Source organism: Staurois parvus, unplaced genomic scaffold (genome assembly GCF_062004578.1).
Source record: "Staurois parvus isolate SC_StPar_1 unplaced genomic scaffold, SC_StPar_1.0 ptg000479l, whole genome shotgun sequence".
Taxonomy (NCBI): Eukaryota; Metazoa; Chordata; class Amphibia; order Anura; family Ranidae; genus Staurois; species Staurois parvus.
This window is the reverse complement of record NW_028318275.1, coordinates 1,116,773-1,129,682: the sequence shown is the minus strand read 5'-3', so window position 1 is coordinate 1,129,682 and position 12,910 is coordinate 1,116,773. Positions and strand designations below refer to the sequence as shown.

The window sequence follows — 12,910 nt, the reverse complement described above, 5'->3', positions numbered from 1 at the left end:
CAATATGACTGCGCACCAGTGCACAAAGCAAGGTCCATAGAGACATGGATAAGAGTTTGGGGTGGAAGAACTCTATGGGCCTGAACAGAGTCCCGACCTTGCCCACTATCTAAAAGATAGTTTTCTATTTAAGAACATTAACAATTTTGTTTATTCAGCATGAAATGGAGCTTAGTTATGTAGCATGAGGCTGTATATTCCGCAATATTTAAATTTTTGGTCAACTCATTCAATGAAACCAAGCTCTGCTGAGAGAACATGCAATGCATTGATGCATTCACACAATTTCACAGTAACCATGTGAAAAAACATGAAATAAAAGAATTTGAGTGGTTCTCCAGCTATGTGTGATTACCCTAAAATCAGTTCTGATATTGCTTTTACTACCTTACAGCTTATTTTAAAAAGGAAACCTTTATTTGGTTTGCAAATAAAGATTCTAACAGCAAGAATGAGTCAGATTCCTTAAATTTAAAGAGCACCTGTCGTTTTAGATCCATCATGGCAGCGCCTGTTGACAGGCATCCACGTCCCTCACCTTGTTGTGCCACTGTCACATCACCAGTCATCCCATTAAAGTGAATGAGACTGTCGGTGAGTCAGCAGCTGGTCAGAGGAGGAGCCGCTGAGGGACAGAGATGGCAGTTGCTCTTTAAAAATTATGATTTAAATTGAGCCTTTTCATTAGTGATTTAAATCAAATCCACCCTGCCCTGGATGTCTCAAAAAAAAAAAACAAAACAAAAAAAAAACCCCACATGTGAGATAGATATATATTATATATAGAGAGATATTATATATAGATTATATTATCTCTATAATTTTTTTTTTAATATTTCAAGAATTAAAGTTACACCCAAGCATATGCACCCCCCCTTTTGCATTTGTACACACATACAAAGTGCCGGTGCAACAACGCATGAAAACGACAATTGTGATACACGTTACACATCACCACACATGCCAAAATAAGAGCAATAATTCTAGCACCAGACCTCCTCCATAACGTAAAGGGATTACCTTTAAGGGGCTTTAAAAGCGTCACCTATAGAAAATATAGGGTTACTAAAGTTTGTTGCCATTTCACGAGCGTGCGCAAATTTAAGGTTTTGACATGTTGGATATTTACTCCATGCAACCTCGCCTTTTAAAAAAAAAAAAAAAAAAAAGAAAGAAAAAAAAAAGGATAATTTATTGCTTTATGAGCCCTAAATTTTAATTTTTTTTGTTTGTTTTTTAAAGGAAACTGTGTTTCCTACAACTTTGTGATAACATTATGCAACATAAAAAAATTGGAACTACCGCTATTTTATTCTTTAGGGTCTCTGCTTTCAGAAAATATATGTTTGGGGGTTTTGTGTAATCTTCAGGCCTAAAATTATTTTTTAAACTTGTGCAAAAGTCGCAAAAACAGCTCTGGCAGTGAAAGGGATAAAGGATAAACTTGACACTCCCCTTTCCAGAGGAGCACCCAATTGGTGCTCATTACACTGCAAGGTCTCTTCCCTCTCTGCTAGTCCCCGGGTGCGGTGCTGGAGACAGGCAGGGAGGGGGGGAGATAAACAGCACAATGTTAAAAATATTAACCGTTTAAGTTGCCATAAAGCCCCTTTTGTTTTTAAAAGCCCTATACAATACTGAAAGCAGATTTAAATATGGTTTTGGTTACAATTTTTTTTTTTTTATCAAGCCAAGTAGATTGGGACACCGATTTAGTCCATGGACAAGTAGTTTTTAAAAAAATTTCCACACCCCTGTATAGCTTGGGATTTTCAGGTAGAAAGAAGCAAATGCCACACAACATGTAGGAAAAACAATGGCCACAATACAAGAATAGCCTGAAACTGGCAGAATACAAAATGGCAAAATATTTCAATCCAATACTGGACCAACTTTGGAACCTTTGTAAAAGTTTGGATTACTACAGGTGGATTTAAAAACAGTGACAGTGGAGAGCAGTGATTGACAGTCACTGCTCTGCACAGACGGAGAAGTGGTCTCTGGCTTAGAGCCAACATGGGACATCTGCAGCATAGAGGCCAGTCTCGATTTTTTTTTTTTTTTTAATACAGAGCAACATTCAAGTCTCAGAGAAAGATACAAACTAAACAATCACGTTTGGTAAATTCCCAAAAGGAACCAGCCAGGGTAATCTGGCAACAGATTCATAGCTATCCCTTACTGCAATGCAATCCCAGAAAAAAAAAAAAAAAAAAAAGGTCCGAGCTTCCATACGGAGGAAACACCCCAAAAAAGCAAAATCTATAGGCCGTAATCTTTAACAAAGTTTTTACTATTACTTTTAAAAAAGGTAGAGATAACAGATTTTTGAATGCACAAAGCGCTTCAGGAAAGGAGAAAGGATGCTAATAAGAACATGGACAATTTTAAAGTGAAAATGAAAAAGGATAGTACGAGACAAATAGAAGGGGCACGTGGATGATATACTTTAAATCTGTGGAGCTCAGGACTTAAAACATTTCCAGAGCCATAAGGATAGCACACACGAAGACAAGTTACATTTTCAATAACAGTACTTAACAAAAAATTGGCATCAAGAAAATAGTTTAGATCAGTTGGACAGAATGATCTGAAATTCAGAAGACAGAGAGCTTCAATTAGGGGCAGTCAATGATTTTTTTGGTAGTGCTTCATTTAAGTGTTAAACGCTCATCCAGGTGGCTGCCCTGCAATATCTGCTCCACCAGGAACAGCCCCTTCAGCCCAGATGTTGACAGTATACGTTTATCCTGATGTGACAGGGCTTGCCTTAACAGGTATGGGCTGTTCGCTGTGGAGGGGTTTGGATTCCCTTTATTAGCACTGTTGTTAGAAAGAATAGGGAATTTGATTTCCTGAACTCTGCTATGCAACATATTTGAGAATACATCTAAGTCAGTCAAGTGAGGCAAAATTACTTTCTTTACACTTGCAGCAGCTCTTTATGTCCCTCTGAAAAGTATTCCACAAGGAATTTGGTAGGTAACTAGGAGAAGATGTTTCCTGCTTATCACCAATCTTAAAGTAGAGATACACTTTCACGATCCACAGTGACTGTTTTTAATTCCTATGGTCAGAGCATTAGTAAATAGAATGAAAAGTAGATTATATTTACTTGTTTAACTTTTTTTTTTTTTTCACATTTCTTCAGTTACTAGGCCTAGGCAAAAATTATGCCCTACATCCCAGGAGTCTTTAGGAGGGGGTGAGGGGTTATCTCATCTCAAGACACTATCTACATGCCTGGGCTGAGGGCCGATTTCAAGAAATAAATGCTACCTGAATTATCAGGCCCTTATTCAAGATGGCTATGGCCAGAAATACTTGGGCTGTTTTTCAAAGTGATTTATCAGCAAAATAAAGCAGAGATATGGGACGGATGAGTTTGATAGAATTAAAAATTAAATAGCGTTTTTTCATTTGTGTTGGTCAGATGCAGTGTAGTTCAATTTTAACCCGTTCACTCCTAAGGGTAAAACAAATCTAAATGCCTAAGCACAATTTTGCTCCGTTGACGTGTTAGTAAAATGTACATATCACCACAACTACTTTGTACATCCAGGTGAATTATACCACTTTTTTTCAGGACAAATTGGGATTTCATTTGGTGGTAAATGGTAATGTATACAGTCAGGTCCATAAATATTGGGACATCGACACAATTCTAACATTTTTGGCTCTATACAGCACCACAATGGATTTGAAATGAAACAAACAAGATGTGCTTTAACTGCAGACTGTCAGCTTTAATTTGAGGGTATTTACATCCAAATCAGGTGAATGGTGTAGGAATTGCAACAGTTTGCATATGTGCCTCCCACTTGTTAAGGGACCAAAAGTAATGGGACAATTGGCTTCTCAGCTGTTCCATGGCCAGGTGTGTGTTATTCCCTCATTATCCCAATTACAATGAGCAGATAAAAGGTCCAGAGTTCATTTCAAGTCTGCTATTTGCATTTGGAATCTGTTGCTGTCAACTCTCAAGATGAGATCCAAAGAGCTGTCACTATCAGTGAAGCAAGCCATCATTAGGCTGAAAAAACAAAACAAACCCATCAGAGAGATAGCAAAAACATTAGGCGTGGCCAAAACAACTGTTTGGAACATTCTTAAAAAGAAGGAACGCACCGGTGAGCTCAGCAACACCAAAAGACCCGGAAGACCACGGAAAACAACTGTGGTGGATGAGCGAAGAATTCTTTCCCTGGTGAAGAAAACACCCTTCACAACAGTTGGCCAGATCAAGAACACTCTCCAGGAGGTAGGTGTATGCGTGTCAAAGTCAACAATCAAAAGAAGACTTCACCAGAGTGAATACAGAGGGTTCACCACAAGATGGAAACCATTGGTGAGCCTCAAAGACAGGAAGACCAGATTAGAGTTTGCCAAACGACATCTAAAAAAGCCTTCACAGTTCTGGAACAACATCCTATGGACAGATGAGACCAAGATCAACTTGTACCAGAGTGATGGGAAGAGAAGAGTATGGAGAAGGAAAGGAACTGCTCATGATCCTAAGCATACCACCTCATCAGTGAAGTATGGTGGTGGTAGTGTCATGGCGTGGGCATGTATGGCTGCCAATGGAACTAGTTCTCTTGTATTTATTGATGATGTGACTGCTGACAAAAGCAGCAGGATGAATTCTGAAGTGTTTCGGGCAATATTATCTGCTCATATTCAGCCAAATGCTTCAGAACTCATTGGACGCCGCTTCACAGTGCAGATGGACAATGACCCAAAGCATACTGCAAAAGCAACCAAAGAGTTTAAGGGAAAGAAGTGGAATGTTATGCAATGGCCAAGTCAATCACCTGACCTGAATCCGATTGAGCATGCATTTCACTTGCTGAAGACAAAACTGAAGGGAAAATGCCCCAAGAACAAGCAGGAACTGAAGACAGTTGCAGTAGAGGCCTGGCAGAGCATCACCAGGGATGAAACCCAGCGTCTGGTGATGTCTATGCGTTCCAGACTTCAGGCTGTAATTGACTGCAAAGGATTTGCAACCAAGTATTAAAAAGTGAAAGTTTGATTTATGATTATTATTCTGTTCTATTACTTTTGGTCCTTTAACAAGTGGGAACATATGCAAACTGTTGTAATTCCTACACCGTTCACCTGATTTGGATGTAAATACCCTCACATTAAAGCTGACAGTCTGCAGTTAAAGCACATCTTGTTCGTTTCATTTCAAATCCATTGTGGTGGTGTATAGAGCCAAAAATGTTAGAATTGTGTCGATGTCCCAATATTTATGGACCTGACTAACTTTTTTTTTTTAATTATCAAAAGGAAAACAAGAAAACAGTTTCTTGTCACTACCATAACCTACCACCAAAGAACAACCCAAAATAAATTCTCCAGCTCTTGACGATCGCAGCAATACCATATATGTGTATGTTATTTGTACCCGTAGTGCAGCCCAGAAACAATAGTGCGCATTTTGTTTTTTTACCTAAAACACAGACACTTACACTTTTTTTTTTTTAATCCTGACCTTTGACCCTGACCCAAACAATAACTCTGGCCTAGAACTAGATCAAACCTTGATCTAGGTAATTTATTTTCTTTAATATTTATCTTTTCTTTTTTTACAAACATTTTTTTTCCTCTCTGTGCCAGGAGTTAAGAGATACAATGCATCACTCTTCTCCATTCATAGAGAGAAAAAAAAAAACAAGGGGGCCGGGCTGTACAGTGACTAATCACTGTGATAGCCAGAGGCCATCACTCTGATCATGTGACCCAGAATTGGGAGTCCCAGGTCCCAATCGTTAGAACGGGACCCAGGGCTTTCAGTGATACTGCGGTCTTTGTGCTGGGAGCGTGTAGTGCAGCACGCTCCCAGCACAAAGACAGGTACACAAATATGCGGCCCCACGGAAAAAAGCCCAGTTCTGTGAGGCCGCATATTTTTGTGACGTTGGCGTCAAGGTGTTAAACCTGTAACCCCATCTGCATAACCCTTGAATGGGATTCAAGCCATCCAGGACCAAAGACCATAAAAGGTGGAGGGGGCAATGTCAATTTGTCAGCTTAAAGCAGAGTTCCACCCAATATGGGAAGTTCCGCTTTAAAGATTGGTCCCCTGCTCCCCATTAAGGATTGGCACTTTTGGGGAGCGTGGGGGGTTGGAGGAAGGGGTACCTGAATTTGACATGTACCCGCTCCCACTTCCCCTGCGATTGCCTAGGCAATCTTGTTCTCCTACCCTCCCTCCCCGAAATCTTGTGGAACACGTGACAGGTTCCAGAAGACGGGCCCATTCAGGAAGCGCAGTGCTACTCGCACATGCGCAGTGGGCATCCGACTGAAGCCACGAGCTTTCGCAGCCAAGTGCCCACACTGAAGAAGCCGGCGCCTGGAATACAGGACGGCCAGTGAACTTGGCTGCAGCGGAGCCAACGAGTGATCGTGGGACAGGCGAGTGGCTGTTTTTTTTTTTTTTTTTAAAGTCAGCAGCTACAGGTTTTGTAGCTGCTGACTTTTTTTTTTTTTTTTTTACAGAGTGAATGCAACGCCACTTTAAGTCTATGCAATGCTTTTTGAACAATGGTCTGATCAAAACAATTGTGCCAGGGTTTTATTCAATTTTTTACACCGCCACCGGTACCCTTGAGTGTACTGATAACTAGATCTTTATCTTGTCCCTAATGAAGAAATTCCAAAGCTAGCCATACACAGCTGAGATTTCAACAGATTACTGCTAAATCAGCCAAACTCGCACGTTTATTCCTTCAAAATAGACATGGCCTTCTTCACTGTGTTGGTATTCCTTACCCAAACAGCTTTGTGTACAATCTTGGTCACTACCTCGTCAGATATGTCTTTTGTAATGTAAAATCCAGCTTATATCCTAATATTGTTGATTCATTTTTTAGATGTGGCTCCAAATTATCTCTTAACGGAGGTTGGTGATATGCCAAATATTCCTGCTCAATTCCTCCTTTGAGTGCAAACAGGAGAACTGCAGTGATCGTAGCCTACCTCTTGGGTTCTCAGGCTCATAAATGATAAAAATGTTTGTAGTGAATGCTAACCCAAAATGGGAGGGCTCAGATTTCTTAAGTGATGTCTGCTCCTTGAATACTTGATGGTAAAGCATAGAACTGTTGGTGGTCCCTGTGCTAGTGGGCGTGACGGTAGGCATCCTTTACATCCAAGGCTGCTAAAAAAGCAATTGTTTTTTTTTTAAAACAAATATTTCAGAAACAAACAGAATATCCTGGATAGCCTTTTTCTTCTTGCAAGGACATGTAAATATCCTTCTGCTTCAAGTATGGGGACATATTTATAAAAAATGTTGAAGTTCTTCTGGAGCTACCAATTTCTCTGATCCTCTTGGGGTGCCACTGGGTTTTAGAGGGTGAATATGGAAATATAAAAGAACAGGCCATCTTTAGATTTTCCTTAGCCAGATCCCAACATGTCTCCATTTGTATGCTGCTTTTTCTAATTATTCTTATGAAAGGGCTTCCTATGCTGAAAAGTGCACCATTTTCTGGAAATTCCAATCTAGAGATCATCAATATAAAAAGGCACAAAGCCTGCTTCTGGAGGCCGTATCGCTCGACCAGTCTTTAGCCATACTGCGTGCAATATGAACATAGGCTGTCCAACCATCACTTTCTGCTGGAGGTGTCATCATTAATATCTCTGCATTGGAGAATCCACGTGTTGTCTTTGGATCTTAGACAAATGTTATCCCAACATTTCCTATTGCTTATATATGCCTGCTGTACCATGATTTTTTTTTTTTTTTATACAAGAAAAAAAAGGTATCCTGTTCTTTGTATTGATTCCTTTGTGTGAAATACCTGATGTTCCTGTCAGTCCTCTACTTTCCTACTATAAACAAACCACTCTAGGCATAAAAGCAAAGTGTGGTCAGTTTTCTAGCTGTCCTGGGAACTCAGCCTGCTCTCCTCCAATGATCAGACTTGTGCTGACCCCCTCCTGCACAGCCATTCACTGGCAAGACCAGCAAGATGCTGCTCCTACTCTAGCTCTGAACTCCTAAAGCAACTGAGAATGTATGTGATCAAACACTTTTCCCCCTTTTTTATATGTGCACACAAATGTTTTGCCTTGCATCTATTTTAAACTGAATAGGTTGCTTTACAAGGTAAGAATTCACATATACTGTACTTTAGAACATCCATCCTATCAAAGGAATCAGCCAGCTGACCCGTCTTTTAAAAATGATAAATTTTAATTCTTTGAAACTTTGGCTCGCAGTTTTGGGCATCTGGAATCCTGAAGATTTTTCAACAAAATGGGAAAGCACGTTTCAGTGCTTTCTGAACACACAATATGTCTCTGGTTCCTTTCATTCTTTTGAGGATGAGGTTCTTCACAGCATGTTTGTCATATATAAGGCAGCCAACTGAATTGAATGCGTCACCCAGATCTGAATGGGACCTAAGAATTAATATACTGATATAATAAAATGTTTTGTTTGGGGTTTAAAGCCTCATTCACACCATACATGCAGAAAAACTGACGCGCAGATCTCACTCGCAGACACACCAGTTTTCATGTGCGCTTCAATGAGTTTTATACACATTGCAGATTCCTGCACAGAAAAAAAATCTGCACGTGTTACTAGTGTGGTGGTGTGAACAGGGCACAGAGTACAATTGATTTAGTTGTGCCCTTGCAGAACGTGAATAGAAAAACTGTTGTCTCTGCCATGGTGTAAAGGAGTCCCAATACTGCTTTCATTATCCTAGGAAGTGACAAAATCCCCAACAGTGACACACAATTTACCTGCATCTTGTTCTAACCATTCCTACAACCATCCAAAAATAAAATCCAGGTCTGGAAATAATACGAGTCGTCTGTGCTTCATAGACTAATGGGAGAAGTGATGAAGCACACAGCCACCGTACACCATGTGATGAGGAAATATGGCCGACTGCTGCTACAAATCGCATAAATCTACACACACTATACTTTCATCGAAATGCACACAATACATACGTCTATACACAGATCAGCATAAAGAGGGAAGACGGTTGAGTGAGGGAGGGAGGTTGGAGAGGATTGAATAGGTCGCTGCCATGAAGCAGAAGAGGCACAATATAGACAAAGCCATACAAGAGGGCCGCACTGAAAATTTATTAGCCGAAAAAGACCAGTTACAGAAATTCTCCCATCAAAATGTGTCACAAACTACAATCTGTCCTGTACAAATTCTCTGCCACTCTGCATTATATATATATATATATATATATATATATATATATACATATACATACATATATACACACATATACATACACACAAACACCTTGCTATATAAACATATTTTGGCCTCATGCACACAGGAGCGTTTTGCAGCCACTTTTAAGGGCGTCAGGCATTTGTTTTCCTGCTTACAAATGCCCCTCCATATAGAAGCTTTTAGTTGCTTTAGTAGTAAAAAAAAGCCCCAGGGCCAGTGCGTCCAGGAGCAGCAAAGTTTTGCGAGAAAAAACGTTTGACGAGCGTTAACACTTTGGCACGTTTAGCATTTGAGCGTCAATTCATTTCAATGGCTGGAATAAATTATTCTGGCCCATTAAATGAACGCTCAAGTGCTTAACGTCTGCAAACGTGTTTAAATACTTATAAAAACATTAGACCCTTTGGCAACTGTCAGGCGTTTTTGTCTGCCAAACCGCTGCTGCCAAGAGGAGCGTTTTTTAAAGCGTTACTAAACCCCGGACCCTGCATTCACTATATCTGGTCTCCCACAGTACACACAACATGGAATTAAATTATTTTAGCACATATAAACCTGGGTGGATAAAAAATCAATGATTTTTTTTTAAAAATCGGATTTTTTTAAATAAAATGCTTTTGGAGGAAAATATATTACCATCCAAAGGTTATTCCCTCATGAAATAAAGATTCGTATTTTAATTATGTAGAATAAGGCTGTAGATGTTTAATTGTTTTGGTAAATAAATTCCATGAATCCATTCACAATGTCATGCTCTTCCAGAGGTTTTTGTAAGATTATTGGGCAGTTTCTCTGCCTACAAGATATTATCACAGATGCTTGGTTTACTTTTGCAGTTCTCAAAACTGAATTTGACTCAGCGGAGATCACATGCCTCTTCTTCACAGCAAAAATGTTATAACATGAACAGAGTTAAGAAAAAGACCTTAATCCTAACTTCTACAAACCTATGAATACAGAATCAACCCCTTCAGTGCTAAGTTTCAAGACGTTCAGTGAATAGAAACAATATTTTTCTGATAGTTTGGAGTGGAATAGATTTGCACAAGAAGAAAGTGAAACTAAGTGTGAGGAGGAAGGGGCTGACAGTCTAAGTTTCTTAAAATATATATATTTTGTTCAGCCAAATTAGTTACTAAACATGGATGTTTAAGCAAATCACATATGCTGGAATGTTATTGTTTCAGTTGAATAAATCTATTTAAATTGTTATTATTAAGGTAATGATTATTTTTCTCCTTCCTAAGTACAATAGAAACGTTGTCCAAATATGAATGATTAACCTATTAAACTTGGGATAAAAAAACTAATAGGAAAAGTTATTCTAAAAATCTTCATCTACTTGCATATTAAAGTTATACCAGCAAGAATTAGTCTTTATGTAGAAAACTAGGATTTAAATCAAGCCTTACTGACTAGTGATTTAAATCAAATCCACCCTGATATAAACTGCTAAATACCTTTTCTCATCAGTTAGAGCAGTCTTGTGACTATTGGAGCACTAAAGCTTGGAGTTTTCATTCTGCTCTAGGAGGATGCAGAAACCCTGACTTGTCTGGACAGTGCTATTGGCCCTGTGCTGATCACATGCACTTTCACAAAAAAAAAAAGAAAAAAGCAATACACCCCAAACTGAGCATGTGCAGTGTCTCCACGTGATATGTCTTATCAGGAGAAAAGAGGCACTGGCAGAAGGGGAGGATCAGAGAAGTCAGGGTCAAACAGCCTTTTTACACAATGCAGAGGATTAACCCCTTATGTTCCAGAGTATGACAAGCATGCTTTACTGCATATACAGACTGATTTTAGTTATTGGTTTAGTAACACTTCAAAACATCCTGTGGGCATGAGGCCTTTAACCCCTTGGCACCGGCGCCTCCCGGCCCTTTAACCACTTGCCTACCGGGCACTTATACCCCCTTCCTTACCAGGCCAATTTTCAGCTTTCAGCGCTGCCGCACTTTGATTGACAATTGCGCGGTCATGCAACATTGTACCCATATGAAATTTTGATCATTTTTTTCTCACAAATAGAGCTTTCTTTTGGTGGTATTTAATCGCCACTGGGCGCTTTACTTTTTGCGCTATAAATTAAAAAAAGTGCAAAAAATTTGAAAAAAAAAAAAAAGTTTATTTGTTTCTTTTATAAAATTTTTCAAACAGGTATTTTTTCTCCTTCACTGATTTGCGTTGATGAGGCGGCACTGATGGGCACTGATAGGCAGCACTAAAGGGCACTGATAGGCAGTACTAATGAGGTGGCACGGATAGGCGGCACTGATAGACAGCACTAATTAGGGGTCACGGATAGGCGGCACTGATATGCAGCACTGATAGGCGGCACTGATAGGTGACACTGATGATGGGTACTGATAGACGGCACTGACTGGCATCACTTCTGGGCACTGACTGGCGGCACTGACTGGCACAACCCCTGGGCACTGACTGGTGGCACTGACTGGTGGCACTGACTGGCATCACTGCTGGGCTACACTGGTGGGTGGCACTGGTGGACGGCACAGGTGGGTGGGCACAGGTGGGTGGCACTGGTGGGCACAGGTGGGCGGCACTGCTGGGCACATGTAGGTGGCACTTCTGGGCACAGGTAGGTGGCACTGCAGAGTGGCACAGGTGGGTGCACTGCTGGGCACAGGTGGGGGCACTGCTAGGAATGGGTGGGCGGGGCTAGTGGGCGCACTGCTGATCGGAACTTGCGGGGGTCACTGCTGGGCACCGATCATCAGGGCACTGACCATCAGTGCCCTGATGATCGGTGCCGATCCCCGCTCTGACAACTGCCGGTTCTCGGCAGTACTTTCCTCACGATCTGACAGCGTGAGGGAAGTGCAGCCGAGAACCGGCACTTGCATTTTCCTGTGATCAGCGTGTCATTGGACACCGCTGATCACGTGGTAAAAGGCCGGTGGGATCGGCCTTTCACCACATCACGTGATCAGCTGTGTCCGTAGGACACAGCGATCACGGAGATCGCCGGGTGCGCGCCCCCTGGGGCGCGCAGGAGAGCGCGTTCTGGGAGGACGTCATATGACGTCCACTCAGAACTGGCCGGCCGCGGTGAAGCCGTCTTTCGGCTATGCGCGGTCGGCAAGTGGTTAAGGGTGTCAGAAGCCGGGGTTTTAGGGTCATGTGACTGCCATGATTCGCTGCCACATAATCAGGAAAGGCCCCGATCGAAACCTTTCCGTGAATACCAGACACGTGTGCTGGGAACGCGCTCTCAGCAAATATGGTTTTTTTCATTGCACACAACTGTGCGGCCGCTCAGCATCTAGGCCCAGACACCGGGAGGATGCATATTTGTGTGCGGCCGGCGTGAAGAGGTTAAGCAGAGCTTCGCCCTTACCACAGCTATTGGGTCTTAGCAGAACCCCATCAGCACATCTGCCGTGGACATGCTGCGCACATGCAGTGACAGGGAAAGGTTCTAGCATTCACATTGGCAGTCCTTGCGCATGCGCAGCAAAAGCCACCTGTGTGCAGATACCAGACACTCCCACTATACAGATCCAGGCATATTGTGCATGCGCTGGGTGTTGGTGACAAAGTCTCACCTAGGTAACAAAAACAGAAATAGACCAGAAAGAAAAAAACAAACATACAAAACAAAAGGTGTCTACATTGGTAAGACTGTGAGGAGGAAGGGGAGGCCAAGCTCGCAGT

The 12,910-nt window shown here is 41.4% G+C and overlaps 1 protein-coding gene across 1 annotated transcript in view; it reads right to left on the bottom strand.

Annotated features, from left to right (window-relative positions):
* Positions 1 to 12,910, bottom strand: part of LOC149452326 (matrin-3-like) — a 44,694-nt gene that overhangs the window by 31,315 nt on the left and 469 nt on the right. The gene's annotated exons all lie outside the window — the stretch shown is intronic.